At 37.1% G+C, this 16,402-nt stretch overlaps 1 pseudogene; it reads left to right on the plus strand.

The window, feature by feature from the left end:
• Window positions 1-8,867: 8,867 nt before the first annotated feature.
• Window positions 8,868-16,402, plus strand: part of LOC141629125 (ABC transporter G family member 5-like) — a 28,086-nt pseudogene continuing 20,551 nt past the window's right edge.

Raw genomic sequence — 16,402 nt, forward strand, 5'->3', positions numbered from 1 at the left:
CAGGTTCTGCTGTTTTACGTGATCCTAGTGAAATCAGTGCCCCTAAACTTATGAAGAAATTGGCAGATATATATTTCGCGACGGTTGCTGCTGCTTCATAATCTGTTTACTCTTTGACACCGCGTCAGCTTGCGTTGTGGAAGTCTCAACAGGGTGCCCAATCCTCTGATTGGTTGCGTGCGGTTCCTATCTCTGGGTTGGGTCAGACTATGAACAGGAGGACTTACCGTAGTGTGCTTGGGTATCGACTGGGTGTTCCGTTATTCACGATATCTAGGCCTTGTCCTGCTTGCTCTCGGGTTTTTGCTGATGATATCTATGGGGACCACGTTGTGTCTTGTACTGGTACTGTGGGTGTTAAGCATCGGCATAACCTCGTTCGTGAAACCTTATTCGACATCTGCTATAGGTCTGGTATTTCTACGGGAAAGGAGGTTGATATTGGTTTGGTTGACGGACATGGTGGCTCTCTTCGTCCTGCGGATTTGCTGCTTTCTTCCTGGGACAGAGGGCGTAATGTGTGTGTCGATTAGACCGGGTCTTCCCCCTTGACTCAGACTGGGATGACCGATTTTGTGCCCGGGCGGGTTGTTGCTGATGCTGCTCAGCGTAAGTGTGCTATGTGTGGGGTTTTGTGCGCGGCTACTGGTTATGGTTTCCTTCCCTTTTCTTTCTCTTCGCTTGGAAAGCTGGGTTCGGATGTTGTTGTCTTGCTCAAGCGGATCAAGAAATTCTCGGTATCTCAAGATGCAAGGGCTCGGGTAGCCGCTTATATTTTTCCTAGACTTAGCTTTGTTGTTGCTAAGGGTGTGGGGGCCCAGATTGTCTCTCGGCACCCCACCAATTTCATGTAAACTTCTATTTTTCTTTCTATGAAAGTTGCACACCCTTTATAATAAAAAAAATTAAAAAAAAAAATAATAATAATAATAATAATAATAATAATTATTATTATTATTATTATTATTATTATTATTATTATTATTATTATTATTATTATTATTATTATTATAATTATAATAATAATTATAATTATAATTATAGATTTAGGATCCTATGAGAACCCCCCTCACATGAGAACCATGAGAACCACTATCCACCGTCAGATCTAACCATCCAACGGACCAAATCTTATGCGAGTGAAGGGTATTTTTGTCTTGCATTTGGTTTAAACACTTCTTCTCCTATCTTCTCTATTCAGTCTTTTTCAATTTCTCCCTAATTTCATGTCTTTTCTCTTACTTTGACAATAGTTGTTTCAATCTATATTCTTTTCCATTGTCATTAATGTAAGAATCATTGAATTTGTTCTTCAATTTTTTGTTTGAATCACGATTCTTTGTATTATCATAGCATTAATTATATTTTTTTTTACCAGTTTTCTTGTTCTTATTTGATTTCTTTGGTCGTGTTTACTCATTAAATTGCTATGTATTGTATTTCGCAAGTGATTTGTACTGTTCGTTTCAATTGTTTTGCCTTATTTTTTATGTTTTTATCTATATTATTGTAATCATCGTTGCTAATTTCACATCTTATGTATCCTGCCACAACTGTTGAATTTTCCGACATAAATTTGTTTTTATAATTCGGCGATTCCCTTAACGTTTTGAGTTTGAGAATGCTCAATTGTGCTTGTAGAAGAACTTATGAGTTATGACATAAGTAAAAGCTTTTGATCAGTACGAGCTTTTTTCGATCACAAATTCTCATTTGTGACGGACATATCAAATCACAAGTTTCACAAACTTGTGACAGGTCAAATATTATCCACTTGAGTAGGTAAAGACAAACACTTTGTAATTCCCTAAACTTGTCTTATCTACATAGGTGTAAGATACTTGACCCGCATAAGCTTGTGACGGATATACCCGTCACAAAGGGACTTATTGTTTTTCGATTGGAATATTAGATGAGGGTGACTTTAAAGTTGGTATGAGGTGGTGTATTAGTTTTTAAGAAGATCATAGTTGCTCCAAATAGAGAGCAAGTTACTGACAAAATATTTTGTCAAATTGCAATATATTTTGGTGGAATTATCTTTTTGCTGTTTGCAGGTATTTCTTATTATTAATGCATGTGCAATTCAATCTTATTATTAATGCATGTGCAATTCAATCTCACTGTATGTACATTTCATAAGTATAAGAAATTTTAGTTTTATGCTTTAATTTATAGGTTTATCCATATAAATTTGTGCTTTGGTTGTGTTTTTCATTATCTTCTATGGATACTAAAATCAAGAGGAAAAATGGTCAAGTGTATATTGCCTACCAATCATGCCGATACAAGCATAAACCAATATAATTGTCTTCTTATATTGATGAAAGCATGATTTTATTCTCATTTTCATATTTGCTTCTAAATCTGGCTAATACAAAGTGAGTTCCAAATCAAGTTAATACCCAATCTGTTAAATTATATTATGTACTTATGGTATTACGATTCGAGAATCTATGGTGTTTTTGTCGAACGTATGGTTCATGTGCTCTAAACTTTCATTTGTAAAGCTTGATTTTATTCTCATTTTCATCTACTTGTTTCCGTGTAGGATTATATTCATAAACTTGTAGTCAAAACCAAGGCTACTGCAAAGTATACATTGTCTTTAGAATCCTTGATACAAAGTCATCTACGCATCATATCCGAAATTCGGACGTAAAGAAGTTGCGTAACGTGGAAATGAAGATGATGAATAAGCCATATGATGAAGCAAAATGCTCTTCTCAAATCTTTAAAGTTGATGCTGTTAAGAAAACAATTGCTCCAAGGAATGTAGAACTCACACTAAGTTATTCTATGCCTACTAAATTCACTTCTAATATCACGTACTCTAGATGATTTTGTTGGTAGTGAAGATGTTTAGGCGTCTTGTCATCTGCACATAGTGGAAAGTACTTTTCAGTTCCTTGTGGTATAATATTGCAGGTTGATGTGGATAATGTAAGAATAGATGAATAACTTCATATTCTGATTCCATTTGTTAATCTACACAATTCAAAAAATAGAATTTAATTAGTACATCAACTGTTACAATATATCAAATGTTAATATGAACGTATGCTACAAAATTTATGAACATGTGGTACATAAGTTTTGAGCCTTTACTATATACATCATGTTTTTCAGATAGCTAACAATAATTGTGAAAACCACATGAGAAGACAAATCCGAAAACATTTAACAACACTCAGTACATTGTATAACAACTTAGAGATGGAAACAAAATAGCTATAGCCTATAAGTACAACTTTGAATAATTGTTTCTATAAATTCTTATCATTTATCGCACGAAATACCCACAATATTTATCAAATGTTACTTTGAACATATGGTACAAATTTTATGAACATGGAATACATAAGTTATGAACCTTCAGTGTATAAATCAGTTTTTTTTTATATGACGAGGAGGTTGAGTCCCCCCGGACCCATGCATTCTCGCACCACCACATAGACCATGTAAGCCGCCCCTTTGGGGGCTACAGTGGCCAAGTGATCATCGCCTCAGCTGGTAGTCGAATTCGGGACTTCTCAACTCCTACATTTCTGCAAGTTTCAAGGTTTAACCAGACTACCACTGGACTAACACCACTTGGTTGTGTATAAATCATGTTATTCAATTAACTATCAATAATTTATTAAAATCCTATAATAAAACAAACCATAAAACATTACTCTATATAGGTACATTGTATACTACATGAGGTACAATTCAAAATAGCTAGAAGTTCATCTCTAAGTAATTGTTTCTGTAACCTCTTATTATTTATCATAGAGTATGAAACACACGCACAATCGATCAAATATTAATTGAACCTATGATACAACTTTCCGGGACATATGGTACATATGTTCTGAACCTTTTATATTGATATCATGTTAATCAGCTAGCTACCAAATAGTTTGTCAAAACCACATGAGAAATAGACCATAAAACATTAAGCAACCCTAGATACAATGTATAACTACATGAGATACAAAACAAAGTAACTATAGGTACATTCTTCATTAATATCCTCGCAAACCATAACATGAATCCTAAAGCATGAAGCACCTACCATTAGGATCTATCAAATGTTATTCTGAACATATGGTATACATTTTTTGAACTTATAGTACATATGTTATGAACCTTTTGTATATACGACCTATTATTCATTTGCAATCATCAAACCACTCACTAATTTATAACTTGACAAAATCACATGAGAGAATAAATCATTTAATATTTAACAACCTTATGTACAATAAATAATAACTTACATACATTCAAAATTAATTTTTCACCAAGTTTAACATGAATCTTAAAATGTGAAACACCTAAAATTATAACCTAAAACATATGATAAGAAATTAATCTGTAGAAGTAAAAAAATTAGAATAAATAAAAATTCGCAGATGAAGTATGCATGATTATTATTTTTATTTACCTGTTGTTTAATTAAATTACTTGAGTTTCTTGTAATTGATGATTCCCTTGCAGCTAATTTGATGTTCTTCGTTGTGCATTTGATTATCAATGTCCCCAACTTTCTCGATCTCGATGGTAATTGCATCATTTTATTTTGATTAAAGTAATTCAGGAAAAATGCGTGGAGTTTGGAGTTATGTAAGAGAGGAGGGTATTTTAGTAATCTGACTTTTATGTTAAGGGAGGTGGCGCGTCGTTCTGGACCCTTGATCTTCTTTATCCAATGGTGGATAGGGGTTCTCATGGTTCTCATGGGAAGGGGGTTCTCATAGGATCTTAACCCTATAATTATAATTATAATTATAATTATAATTATAATCATAATAATTTAAGGGAGAAGATAATTCACTAACTGAATGATGGAGGAAGATGGAAAGGAGTTAGGAAAATATGGAAACAATTAGAGAGAAACTGTATGGCACAGTGAAACTGTACATATCAAGTGTCACAAAACACCAACTGAAAAAAAAACATAATAAATAATTAAAATAGGCTGAATTTAGTGGAGCTGAACTGAATTGGGTTGAGCTGAGCTGAGCTGAACTGAATAGAGATGAGTTGAGCTTAACTGAACTGAATAGAGCTGAGCTAAACTGAAGTGAGCAGAAAATAAGCTAGAAAGAATAGAGCCTTACTCCACTATAGCAAAAAGTCATACGAAGGGAAAAATACTCGATATTTTTAGTTCGATTGAAAACGGATGAAACAACCCCCAACAACAACAACAACAACAACAACAGAGCCTTAATCCCAAAATGATTTGGGGTCGGCTGACATGAATCATCCTTTAGAACCGTCCATGGGTGATCGCACACCTCAAAAAGCAAATAGAAAGGGGAAAAATGAAAAGCAAAAGGGAGAGCGAAATGTAATACAAAGTCAAGGTAAACTTACAAGTTTTAGCTGGGGGGTGGAAAGTGGTTACTAGGGTTAAAGACAAACTTGCTCTTGGGTACTCTAATGATCAGTGGCTCTTGGATAATATTGGGTATACTGTCAGAAGTGGGTATAACCTGATTAGACTGAATTTTCAGGAAGTTCCATGGCACAGATACCTGTGGTGTAGCTGGTGCTCTCCTAAGCATCAAATTATTGGATGGCTTATAGCCCGTGAAGCTTTAAAACTGAAGGATCGGCTGTATGCATTGGGTATTTCCTCTGATGCTACCTGTCTACTGTGTGGTCTGGAGGATGAGAATCATTCTCATCTCTTTTTAAAATGTGAATATAGCAAGAGGATTCTTACTATGTGGCAGGGCTATGTCAGGTTGCTATCCCTGATACTAACCTGTTTCTTTGGGTTAATGGAATACATGCTTCTTCTCTGCAGAAAAAGGTCCTCATGAGTGTGGTATTAGCAACTTTCTACCATATTTGGTTGCAACGAAACAAAGCTAGAATTGATGATGCTGTCCTACAACCAGAGAGACTTTCTTGCCAGATAAGGAAGGAAGTGAAGAGTAAATTGTCTACTAAATTTAAACCAGGTCTTGGTACTTCAGATTTAAGTTGGTTGAATTTAGTTAGAATGAGTATGTAACTTCATTGTATGGAGTATTCTTGTAAATTGTTTATGTTTGAAAACGGTATAGCTTGTAATAGCTCGTTTGCGCTTTAATGAAATTCTTACATTTCACCCAAAAAAACTTACAAGTTTTAAAATCGAATTCCGAATTTCATTTATAAAAACTTAAAATTAAAATTGAGAATAAAGATTAAAACGATTTTGAAAACTGAAATAGAATTAAAGATCCGGAATGCCTTAAAAGTAAACCAAGTAAAATATATAAGAAAGTGGTTGGTAAAAAATGTGTAATAAAGGAGAGAAGAACAAATAATTTATCTTTAAAAATTAAATAAAAACACTAAATATGTAAAAAAAAAACCTCAAATACTAAAAATCCACATGTATCATTTCCCTCCAGAGTGCCCTCTCCGTCACCATACTCTCCTCAAGCCCCAGAAATCTCATATCGTGCTCTATCACTCTCAACCATGTCTGTCTCAGTCTCCCTCTACCCCTAGGGACCTTTTCTGTTCTCCAAGTCTTCAGCCTCCTAAATGGTGCATCCATAGGTCTCCTTCTCACATGGTCAAGCCATCTTAGTCGATTTCCATCATCTTGTCCTCTATTGGCGCTACTTTTACCTTTTCCCAAATCACCTCATTCCTTAATCGATCTTTCCTTGTATGTCTGCACATCCTCCTCAACATACGCATCTCCGCCACACTCATCTTTTGAATGTGACAATGTTTCACGGCCCAACACTCGGAACCGTAAAGTAAGGCAGACCTAATTGTCGTACGATAAAATTTTCCCTTTAATCTTTGGGGCATATCTTTATCGCATAAAAACCCTGGAGCACTCTTCCATTTCAACCATCCCGCTTTAATTCTGTGAGCCACATCTCCGTCTAACTCCCCATCTTTTTTAATAATAGATCCTAGATATCTGAAGAAATATGACCCCTCAACAACATTCCCATCGAAAATAATACTCCCCGCCTCTGTCGATCTCGACCCCGCCACTTTAGTGAACGGACACCTCAAATACTCGGTCGTAGTCCTGCTCATCCTAAACCCACGAGTCTCTAAAGTATGCCTCCACAATTCCAACTTTCTCTCCACCCCCTCTTTCGTCTCATCAATCAACACAATATCATCAGCAAACATCATACACCAAGGGATATCATCCTGAATATCCCTTGTCAAGTCATCCATAACTATAGCAAATAGAAAAGGACTAAATACGGAACGTTGATGCACCCCGATGGTAATGCGAAATTCTTCCGTTCTTTCAACAGTAGTGCGAACACTTGCACTATCCCCCTCATACATGTCCTTTATGAGGTCAATATATTTTCGAGACACACCCTTTCTCGCCAAAGCCCACCAAAGTACTTCTCTTGGTACCCTATCATATGGCTTTTCCAAGTCAATAAATATGCAAGTCCTTCTTCTTGTCCTGACGGTGTTCCATCAACTGTCTAATGACAAAAATCGCATCCATAGTCGATCTCCCGGGCATAAATCCAAATTGGTTATCCGAGATGTATACACATCTCCTAAGCCTTTGCTCGATTATCTGATACCATAACTTCATCATATGATTCATAAGTTTAATTCCTCGATTATTGGAACACTCCTGAACATCACCTTTGTTCTTTTACAAAGGGACAAGAGTGCTTCTCCTCCAAGCTGATGGCATCTTGTTGCTCCTCCAAATATTATTGAAGAGCGTGGTTACCAATTCGATTCATTTCTCCCCAAAGCACCTCCAAACTTCTATGGGTATACCATCCGGTCCCTCTGCTTTCTTTGACCCCATCTTTCTTAACACCTTCCTAACTTCACTCTTTTGTATTCTACGCACAAATTCCCGACTAACCATGCTTGGTGTTACTTCTACATCCCCAAAACCTTGCTCCTGATGTCCATTGAATAAAGTATCAAAGTAAGAACTCCATCTAGCCTTTATTTCGTTATCCTGAACTATAACCTTGTTGTCTATATCTTTCACACACCTAACTCTCCCAATATCCCTCGTTTTTCGATCTCTTATGCGAGCCAGTTTATAGATATCCTTCTCTCCTTCTCTCATGTCCAACCTGGCATACACTTCTTGGTTAACTTTTGCCCTCGCATCTTGCACTACCTTTTTAGCGGCTCGTCTAGCCTCCTTGTAGTTTTCAAAGTTCTCATCACTCATGCATTTCTCCAAAACCTTATAGCGTTCACGTTTTGTCTTTATCGCTTGTCTCACCTCATCATTCCACCAAGATGTGTCCTTACTTGATAGTCTATTTCTTTTAGATTCCCCGAACACCTCAAATTTTGATTCATGTCCATAAAATGTGACTAAGTTTTTATGTTGGCTGCCACAGACCTACCGCAACCCTCCTCCTTTATCTGGGCTTCGGACCGGCAGTGAATGCCCGAAAACACTCACAGGCGGAGTTAAACTACTAAAGAGTACAAAGGAAAAATAATGTCATGACCCTAGTACAATTATAACATTGACATGTGAACTACACAAATTTCCAAACTAGCCAATTTACATACAGAATATGGAAAAAAAAACAAGCTCATATAATAGACCACGGGTAGTCATTGGACACATTACACATTCAATCAGTCATAACTCACGAGTTTTTAGTAGTAAGATGACCACCCAGTACAGTTCACAGTTACATTCCAGCCAAAACTAAAAACCCACATTTTTTCAATGACATGAATTCCATAAATAAACACCAGCCAAATTATTTAACTCCAAGAATTTACAGGTTGAGAGTTAAAGATACAATTCAAGCAATAGAATAACACAAATTTAGCATTCAAGTCGGAGAAATTAAAGACGTTTAAGAAATATCAATGAACAAACAAGGGTAAGCTCAATGAACAAACAAGGGTGTGAGATTGATGCAGTAAACATTAGTTATAGAATCTACAATCAGTGTCATGAATACTCACTTAATATTTTCAAAAGGGGCCGAAAGGGGATGCCGGAGGCGGGTGGGATGAGAACTGTGCTGAACTAGGTGAACTGCAAAGCAAAGCCATGGGAAATACATGCTATTGTAGAACCCAGTGGCGCCGGAAAATCATCTTTGCTAGATATACTGGCAGGTAAGCTAACACCACAAGCTGGGTCAATCTTGGTTAATAGCAATGTTATAGAAATGGCCAACTTTAACAAGATCTCAGGGTATGTTACTCAAAAGGACATGTTATTCCCTTTACTTACGGTAGAAGAAACATTAATGTTTAGTGAAAAATTGAGACTGAAATTGTCATCTTCGGAATTGAGCTCAAGAGTGAAGTCACTCATGCAAGAGCTAGGATTAGATCATGTAGCTAGGACCCTCGTGGGCAGCGAGGGAATTCGAGGAATTTTCGGGGGAGAGAGAAGGAGAGTCTCCATTGGTGTTGATGTAATCCATGACCCTAAGGTATTGATCCTAGATGAGCCCACGTCAGGGTTGGACAGTACTTCAGCTCTGCAAATCATTGACATGTAGAAAAAGATGGCAGAAGTGAGAGGCAGAACAGTCATTTTGAGCATCCATCAGCCTGGTTTTAGATTTGTGAAGCTCTTCAATTCATTCCTTTTGTTGGCAAATGCGTCTATCCTGCACCATGGCACGGTTGACCAACTCGGGTCCAGACTAGGGTTCATTGGCCTTGATCTCTCTCCTTATTGCAATGTGGTGGAATTCGCAATTGAAGCCATGGAAACAATCCAACAAGAAGAACAAGAGAAAAACTCAGTTTTGTTACTGCAACAACCCGCATCTATAAGAAGAAATAACCTACAACAACTCTTTTAGCAATCTAAAGTGGTAGATGAGGAAAGTGCACTTATATGAGCTGATTTATAAACCCACTGTTGGGCCCAGAATTATCCTATTTTACCTGACAAAGACCAGGCAACGTTTAAAGCCAAGACTTGAGCAGGAAGTACTTCAAGTCAGGCACTGAGAGTATATAGACAGGCACCAAGCAGGAGAGAAGCACAGGACAGGCAACTACCAGGCCTGACCTGAAAGAAAACCATGTCAGGCATAAGGATAACACCATCAAAGCTGGACAGGTGACAGGGAAGGCACGATCAGGCCATATAAGTAAAGCCCTTATAAATAAAGAAGACGTATTCAAAAGGAGATCATGGAAGAAAAGGTCAAGAGCAACGGCTGAAATGCTGAAGAGGTCAATCAATTACTTCCGGGTAAATAGGGCACGAGTCCTATTTACCAGGAAACCCTAAACAAGCTTGGAAAAACCGCTCCTAAGGCTATTATAAATAAAAGAGAAGACAAAAACAAGAGGGACACACTGGCATACTCGTACTATCACTCTCATTCTTGTATTCAAAACATAATTTAGCAATATCCTTAGCCTGTCACGCCTGATATACAAATACTCTGTCAGGCTACAGAAAATCATATTAATAATCTCTCATGGCTTGATGTCCGTGGTATTTTCCCTTATTCCCAGGGTTTTTCCACGTATAAAATCTTTGTGTCTTTACTTTTTACTTATTTATTTACTTAGCAATATTAGTCAGGCAAACTACTTGAGTTAGATCACCCCTTCTTAATTCCTCTGGCATGACGCTTCTGTTCAGTAAATTCCCTGCCAAAACACCGACAATTATGCAAACTCTAGGTGTAAGGAAATAGTAATCCTAAGCCAGAGATTCTCTAAGCTGGTTTTCAGAACTAAGGAGTTATTGCCTACAGGATGCTGCAAATGCTGGCTTCAGGCCTGGTACTAGGTTCTATCTTCTATGATCTTAAGCATGATATAGAAGGAGCGCTTGAAAGGGCACTACTACAGAAATAAGGTATAACAACGGTTAAAGACCGTTGTTATATAAAAAATCGGACGTTGTTAAAGCATCCGTTGTTAAAGCTTTTAGCAACGGTTGGTTTTTTTAAGAAACCCGTTGTGAAAACTATTAACGGTTAAAAACCGTTGTCGTTACGAGTCATTCGTTGTAGAAAGTGTGACGAATTTTTGGTGGGAAATTATAACAACGGTTACAATAGAAAAAACCGTTGTTATAACTAAAGACAACAAGTTTTTTTAAATAACCGTTGTGGAAAGTGTGACTAATTGTTGGTGGAAAAGTTATAACAACGGTTACAATAGAAAAAACCGTTGTTATAACTAAAGACAACGGGTTTTTTTTTAAATAACCATTGTTATTGTTTTTAAAACAAATAAAAAAAATACAAAGCATTACTGCCAAAATACCTCCTGCATCAATTAATTATATATTACTAGATGCATTATTACAGCCAAAATCCCTGCATGAAAGAACACAATATATGGAATGCGAAGGATTATAAGATTTGAAGCAGGGATATGGCACAACTTCCTAAACAAAAAGCCATACTTTGTATTAATTTAAGCATCAAACCCTAAACATATTAGTTAAAAAACAACTCAAACGATACATATACTAATTATAAATCCATTCCACTATCTCAATAACCAGTCCATTATATCACTATCTCCACCCTAAACTCCAAACCCTAAATATTTAAAACCTAATAAACTCTAAACTTCCTTCAATAATGAATGATACCATTCGTTTAACATGCGTTATGACCGAGTACAACAAAAGTTTCATAAGCCACTTGCAGGCAATCAGAGGAAGAACATGCTCTTCCTTGAGCAAGCTCAGATCGCAATCAAGGTGGCAAAAAAAAATGGCTTGTTAGAGCCGCAGATAATGCAGCTATATGATGATATTGCATCTGCGGAACGAAACCGCCAAATAGCAAAGGAGGAGAGGATGATTCTCATAGAAGAGAATGCATCCCTATATGAACATCTAAGAAATGTATTTTTAGGAATGCATTAAGTTTATGTATATATATCAATTAATTAAGTGTATGTATGTTAAATGTGGATTTTTTTTACTATCCTCACCATCATCTTCTTTGTTTTATTTTATTTAATTTGTTTTACTAATAAACGCAGAAAAACTAAGAGAATAATAATTAGAGAAAGAACAATGACGGAGAAAAACACATGCAAATAAAATAATTAGAGGAAGAACAATAATGACGGAGATGACAAAACCTAAAACCATAAAGCGATAGATATATACCTGATAATTAGAGAAAGAAAGAGACGATTACAACAACTGTGACAGAGATGATAAAGCGACTATGAGAAAGAGACGATGAGAAAGAGTGTGGTTGTGTGTTTGTGTTTGTGTTTGTGGCTGTAGCTGATCTGTGTTTGTGTGGTATTTATAGTGGTATTTGCTTGAAAGTATTGACAACGGTTATTACACATAAACCCGTTGTCATTAGATAATTTATTAACAATGGTTCCATTGACAACCGTTGTTGAAAAGTATTAACAACGGGTTCAAATATAACCGTTGTAATTACTTTTCACTAATTTTGCGCCAAATTATTAACAACGGTTATAATTTCTGGGGGAGCAACCACCTCCACAACTTCATCCTCAGGGATGATATATGGGACATCGACAACAGCGGGAACCTTCTCAACGTCAGCAGGAACCTTCTCAACCTCAGCAGGAGCCTTAGAAGCAGTCGTCTTTCTCCTACCTCCAGCCATATTTTATTTTTTGATGAAGAATGATTTTTTGCAAAAGATAATTTTAGAAAGAGAAAGAAGAAATTAGAAGATTGGAATGTGGAAGCAAAATATACAAAGCAAGATATTTATAGCCGCAAAATTAAACGGGCAAGAAAACAGGTGGTTGAGCTTAATCATGACTCTCCTAGGGTTTTGTGAATCTACCCTATTTATAGCAATATAGCCGTTATAGAAGCTGAACCAAACACAACTCCTAATCCGTTAAAGATTCCTACACAATTTCTGTCTGGCCCAAATTTTTATCTCCTCATTCCTGGCCAGACCCAATAAAGGAATAAGCAGATAAGGGGCAATTGTTGTGCCCAGAATTATCCTGCCTGACCTGACAAAGACCAGGCAACGTTTAAAGCCAAGACTTGAGCAGGAAGTACTTCAAGTCAGGCACTGAGAGTATAAAGACAGGCACCAAGCAGGAGAGAAGCACAGGACAGGCAACTACCAGGCCTGAACTAAAAGAAAACCATGTCAGGCATAAGGATAACACTATCAAAGCTAGACAGGTGACAAGGAAGGCATTATCAGGCCATATAAGTAAAGCCCTTATAAATAAAGAAGACTTATTCAAAAGGAGATCATGGAAGAAAAGGTCAAGAGCAACGACTGAAATGCTGAAGAGATCAATCAACTACTTCCGGGTAAATAGGGCACGAGTCCTATTTACCAGGAAACACTAAACAAGCTTGGAAAAACCGCTCCTAAGGCTATTATAAATACAAGAGAAGACAAAAACAAGAGGGACACACTGGCATACTCGTACTATCACTCTCATTCTTGTATTCAAAACATAATTTAGCAATATCCTTAGCCTGTCACGCCTGATATACAAATACTCTGTCAGGCTACTCAAAATCATAGTAATAATCTCTCCTGGCTTGGTGCCCCTGGTTTTTTCCGTTATTCCCAGGGTTTTTCCATGTATAAAATCTTTGTGTCTTTACTTTTTACATATTTATTTATTTAGCAATATTAGTCAGGCAAACTACTTGAGTTAGATCACCCCTTCTTAATTCCCCTGGCAGGACGTTTCTGTTCAGTAAAATCCCTACCAAAACAATTGGCGCCTGACACGGCTATCGCAACCCTATCAAAGATAAAACCTAACGGTCTCAACTAAAATGTAGCAGAGGCAGTCGAGTATCGAATCCACAGGGAGGAAATGTAATTATAGCTGCCTATTCTAATCCTATGGTAACAAATGGGGGTTTGATTAAAATTGATTCTAACTAAGAGTAATAAAAGCAGTAAATTACGATTTAACTATCAAGAAGAGAGGGACATGTCAGGATTTCGGTTCACTACGGTAGTCCAACAACTCGGTGATAGAAATGACTGATTTAACTAATGTGAGACGGATGTTAGAAGGTCCTTTCGGTCCACTTCCTACCCTAAAATACCACTAACTTAACTTTCGTCCTCATTAGGGTAGTCTCTTTGTTTATACCAGGCCTATTTAGTCCAATCTTTCGATCCAGGATTAATTGCTTGATTTAATGGGTGACATAGAAGCGTGCACTCAACTAGGTCGGGAATTACAGTTAAATTGCTATAGTGACAGGGTCTCTTAATCAATTCGTCCAATTCATTCACTACGTCGTCATTTTTCTACCGCAGATCCCCTAATCCCAACATGAAAAGGGTTTAGCTACTCATGTCGGTAATTAAACTAACAGCAGATAAAATTCCAGCAGAGACCATAATGAATAAATGATAAAACGTAATAACGAAAATTAGGGCAAAGAGAAATGATAACATAAACGAGAAATTAAAACAACAAGTATTTCTTATTAATAAAGAGAAGGGAGGAATTACAATCCAAGCAAATTCCGGCGTAAAGAACACGAAATCCAATGAAGCAATCCCGAAAACAAGAGTAGCCGTCGAAAGTAAAAAGTAACGTAGGAAAGGAAGCAGTAGTTTTCTAGTGTCGAAGATTAGATCAAAAAGGAGATGCCATTAACCTAGTAAATCATAGGTTAAATAGCCAAAACAACCAAGAGTTTACGCGGAAATAAGTAAAGCATGGACTGATTAAAGCCCATAACGTCGAAAACCTCTCGATGGAGTGGGTTAAACCACTCGATCGACCATCATCTCAAAGAAGTCCCTCGATCGACCGCCTTCTTACTCGATCGAGGACTTGGTCATGTGCAGCTTACTCGATCGACTAAGGGATAGCTCGATCGAGTACCAGGGGGTCTAGAAATCACTCGATCGACTAAGGGATAGCTCGATCGAGTACTTTTATCTTCAGTTCAGCTCACGTATTCACCCAAGTGCCTCGTAGTGCGTGCCACGACGCTTCCAAATGCAGTAACTCACTCTGGGTCAATCCCGTCTCCTCTAAATGCATGCAAAAAGGACGAAAAGGAGTATGGTTCCACCACTTTCGCGATCATTCCTACAAAAAGGACAAAATACACCAAAGTAGCCAATTCGGGGCAAAATACTATAAAAATAGTATAGAAAAGCATAGAAATACGTCTTTGAAATAGGCCAAAAAGACTATATATTAGGCACGTATCAAATCTCCCAAACCAAACCTTTACTCGCCCTCGAGTAAACTCAAAACTATACACTAATGGAACGGAAATGATAACTCAGAGCTAGCTTAACTTATCTACTTGAACCGATTTAATGCAACAAAAATCAACGATTAAAGCCAAGCGTCAAGACGCAAACGAATTATAAGCTGTTCATAAATAAAGCTGACCTATCGACCTTGCAAGACCAACAAAACTGGACTCTCACGTGGTCACTCTTCTCTCATGAAGCAAAGGGCGAATGTAATATGTAAAAGGGAGAAGAAAGGACAGTCACTCACCTAACTGCGACCTACATAGCATGCATGCAACAAAAATGAAAGACAATTCAAGTACTAATGCACAAACTCCAACCAATAATGTCCGTCACAGCCGAGGGTATGCAAAAAAAAATGGGAATAGTGAGGTTCAGGTGAGAAGAGGCAAAACAAGTTATGGAAATGTGGAGGTAAGAGCGTCAAGCTAGTTCCTAACAGGACCATAATGAAACCATCCGGATCTCAAACTGACTGAAAAACTAAGTACTAGTGCCCTTCACTTGGCACAAAACTCACTAGACTCAAAGCACAATCTCCTCAAAAAAATATAGGATAGAACGGAGGAGTCAGACGGTCACAAACTTCCCTTTTTAAAGACACCGTCTGAAGCAACTAACTGAAAAACAACTCTTGTCGATTGTACATCTTCGAACATCTTCTCAACTCTGACAAGAGGGTACAACTTTTTCACAATTTTTCTTTCTTTCTTTTTCGATTCAACTCTCTTTTTTCTGTTTTTCATGTAAATTTTTTTTTTCTTTTTTTTTTCTTCTTTCTTCTTTCACGTTTCTTTTTTTTTTCTTTTTTCAATACTTTTTTTCTTTCCTCCTTCCTTAATTCATACACCAACTCCAACAAGAATTACGGACCAAACTGCAATGGAAGACATACCACAAAAGACATACTAACTAGCTTGACTAGGCAGGCTTAGTTTGGAATGTAGCTAATGGGTCAAAAAGGCAAGTTTTGGCTAAAGTGGAGCTAAATGGGTGAAGATGTAAAGAAAGGGGAATTTGCAAGACCCTCCCTGCATGTGACACCAACCACAAACCCGAATATGTGCATTTGACGAGAAATTGAATGTCATAAATGTGCAAATGAGACAAACATGCTATGCAAGGAGTACTACTCTCAAAATTCCCTAATGAATGGCCATGAATGTCACCGAGTTATGGCTCTAAAACTCAGAATTTTTTAAGTAGTTTGCCAG

The sequence above is a fragment of the Silene latifolia genome, chromosome Y (assembly GCF_048544455.1).
Source record: "Silene latifolia isolate original U9 population chromosome Y, ASM4854445v1, whole genome shotgun sequence".
In the NCBI taxonomy this organism is placed as follows: domain Eukaryota; kingdom Viridiplantae; phylum Streptophyta; class Magnoliopsida; order Caryophyllales; family Caryophyllaceae; genus Silene; species Silene latifolia.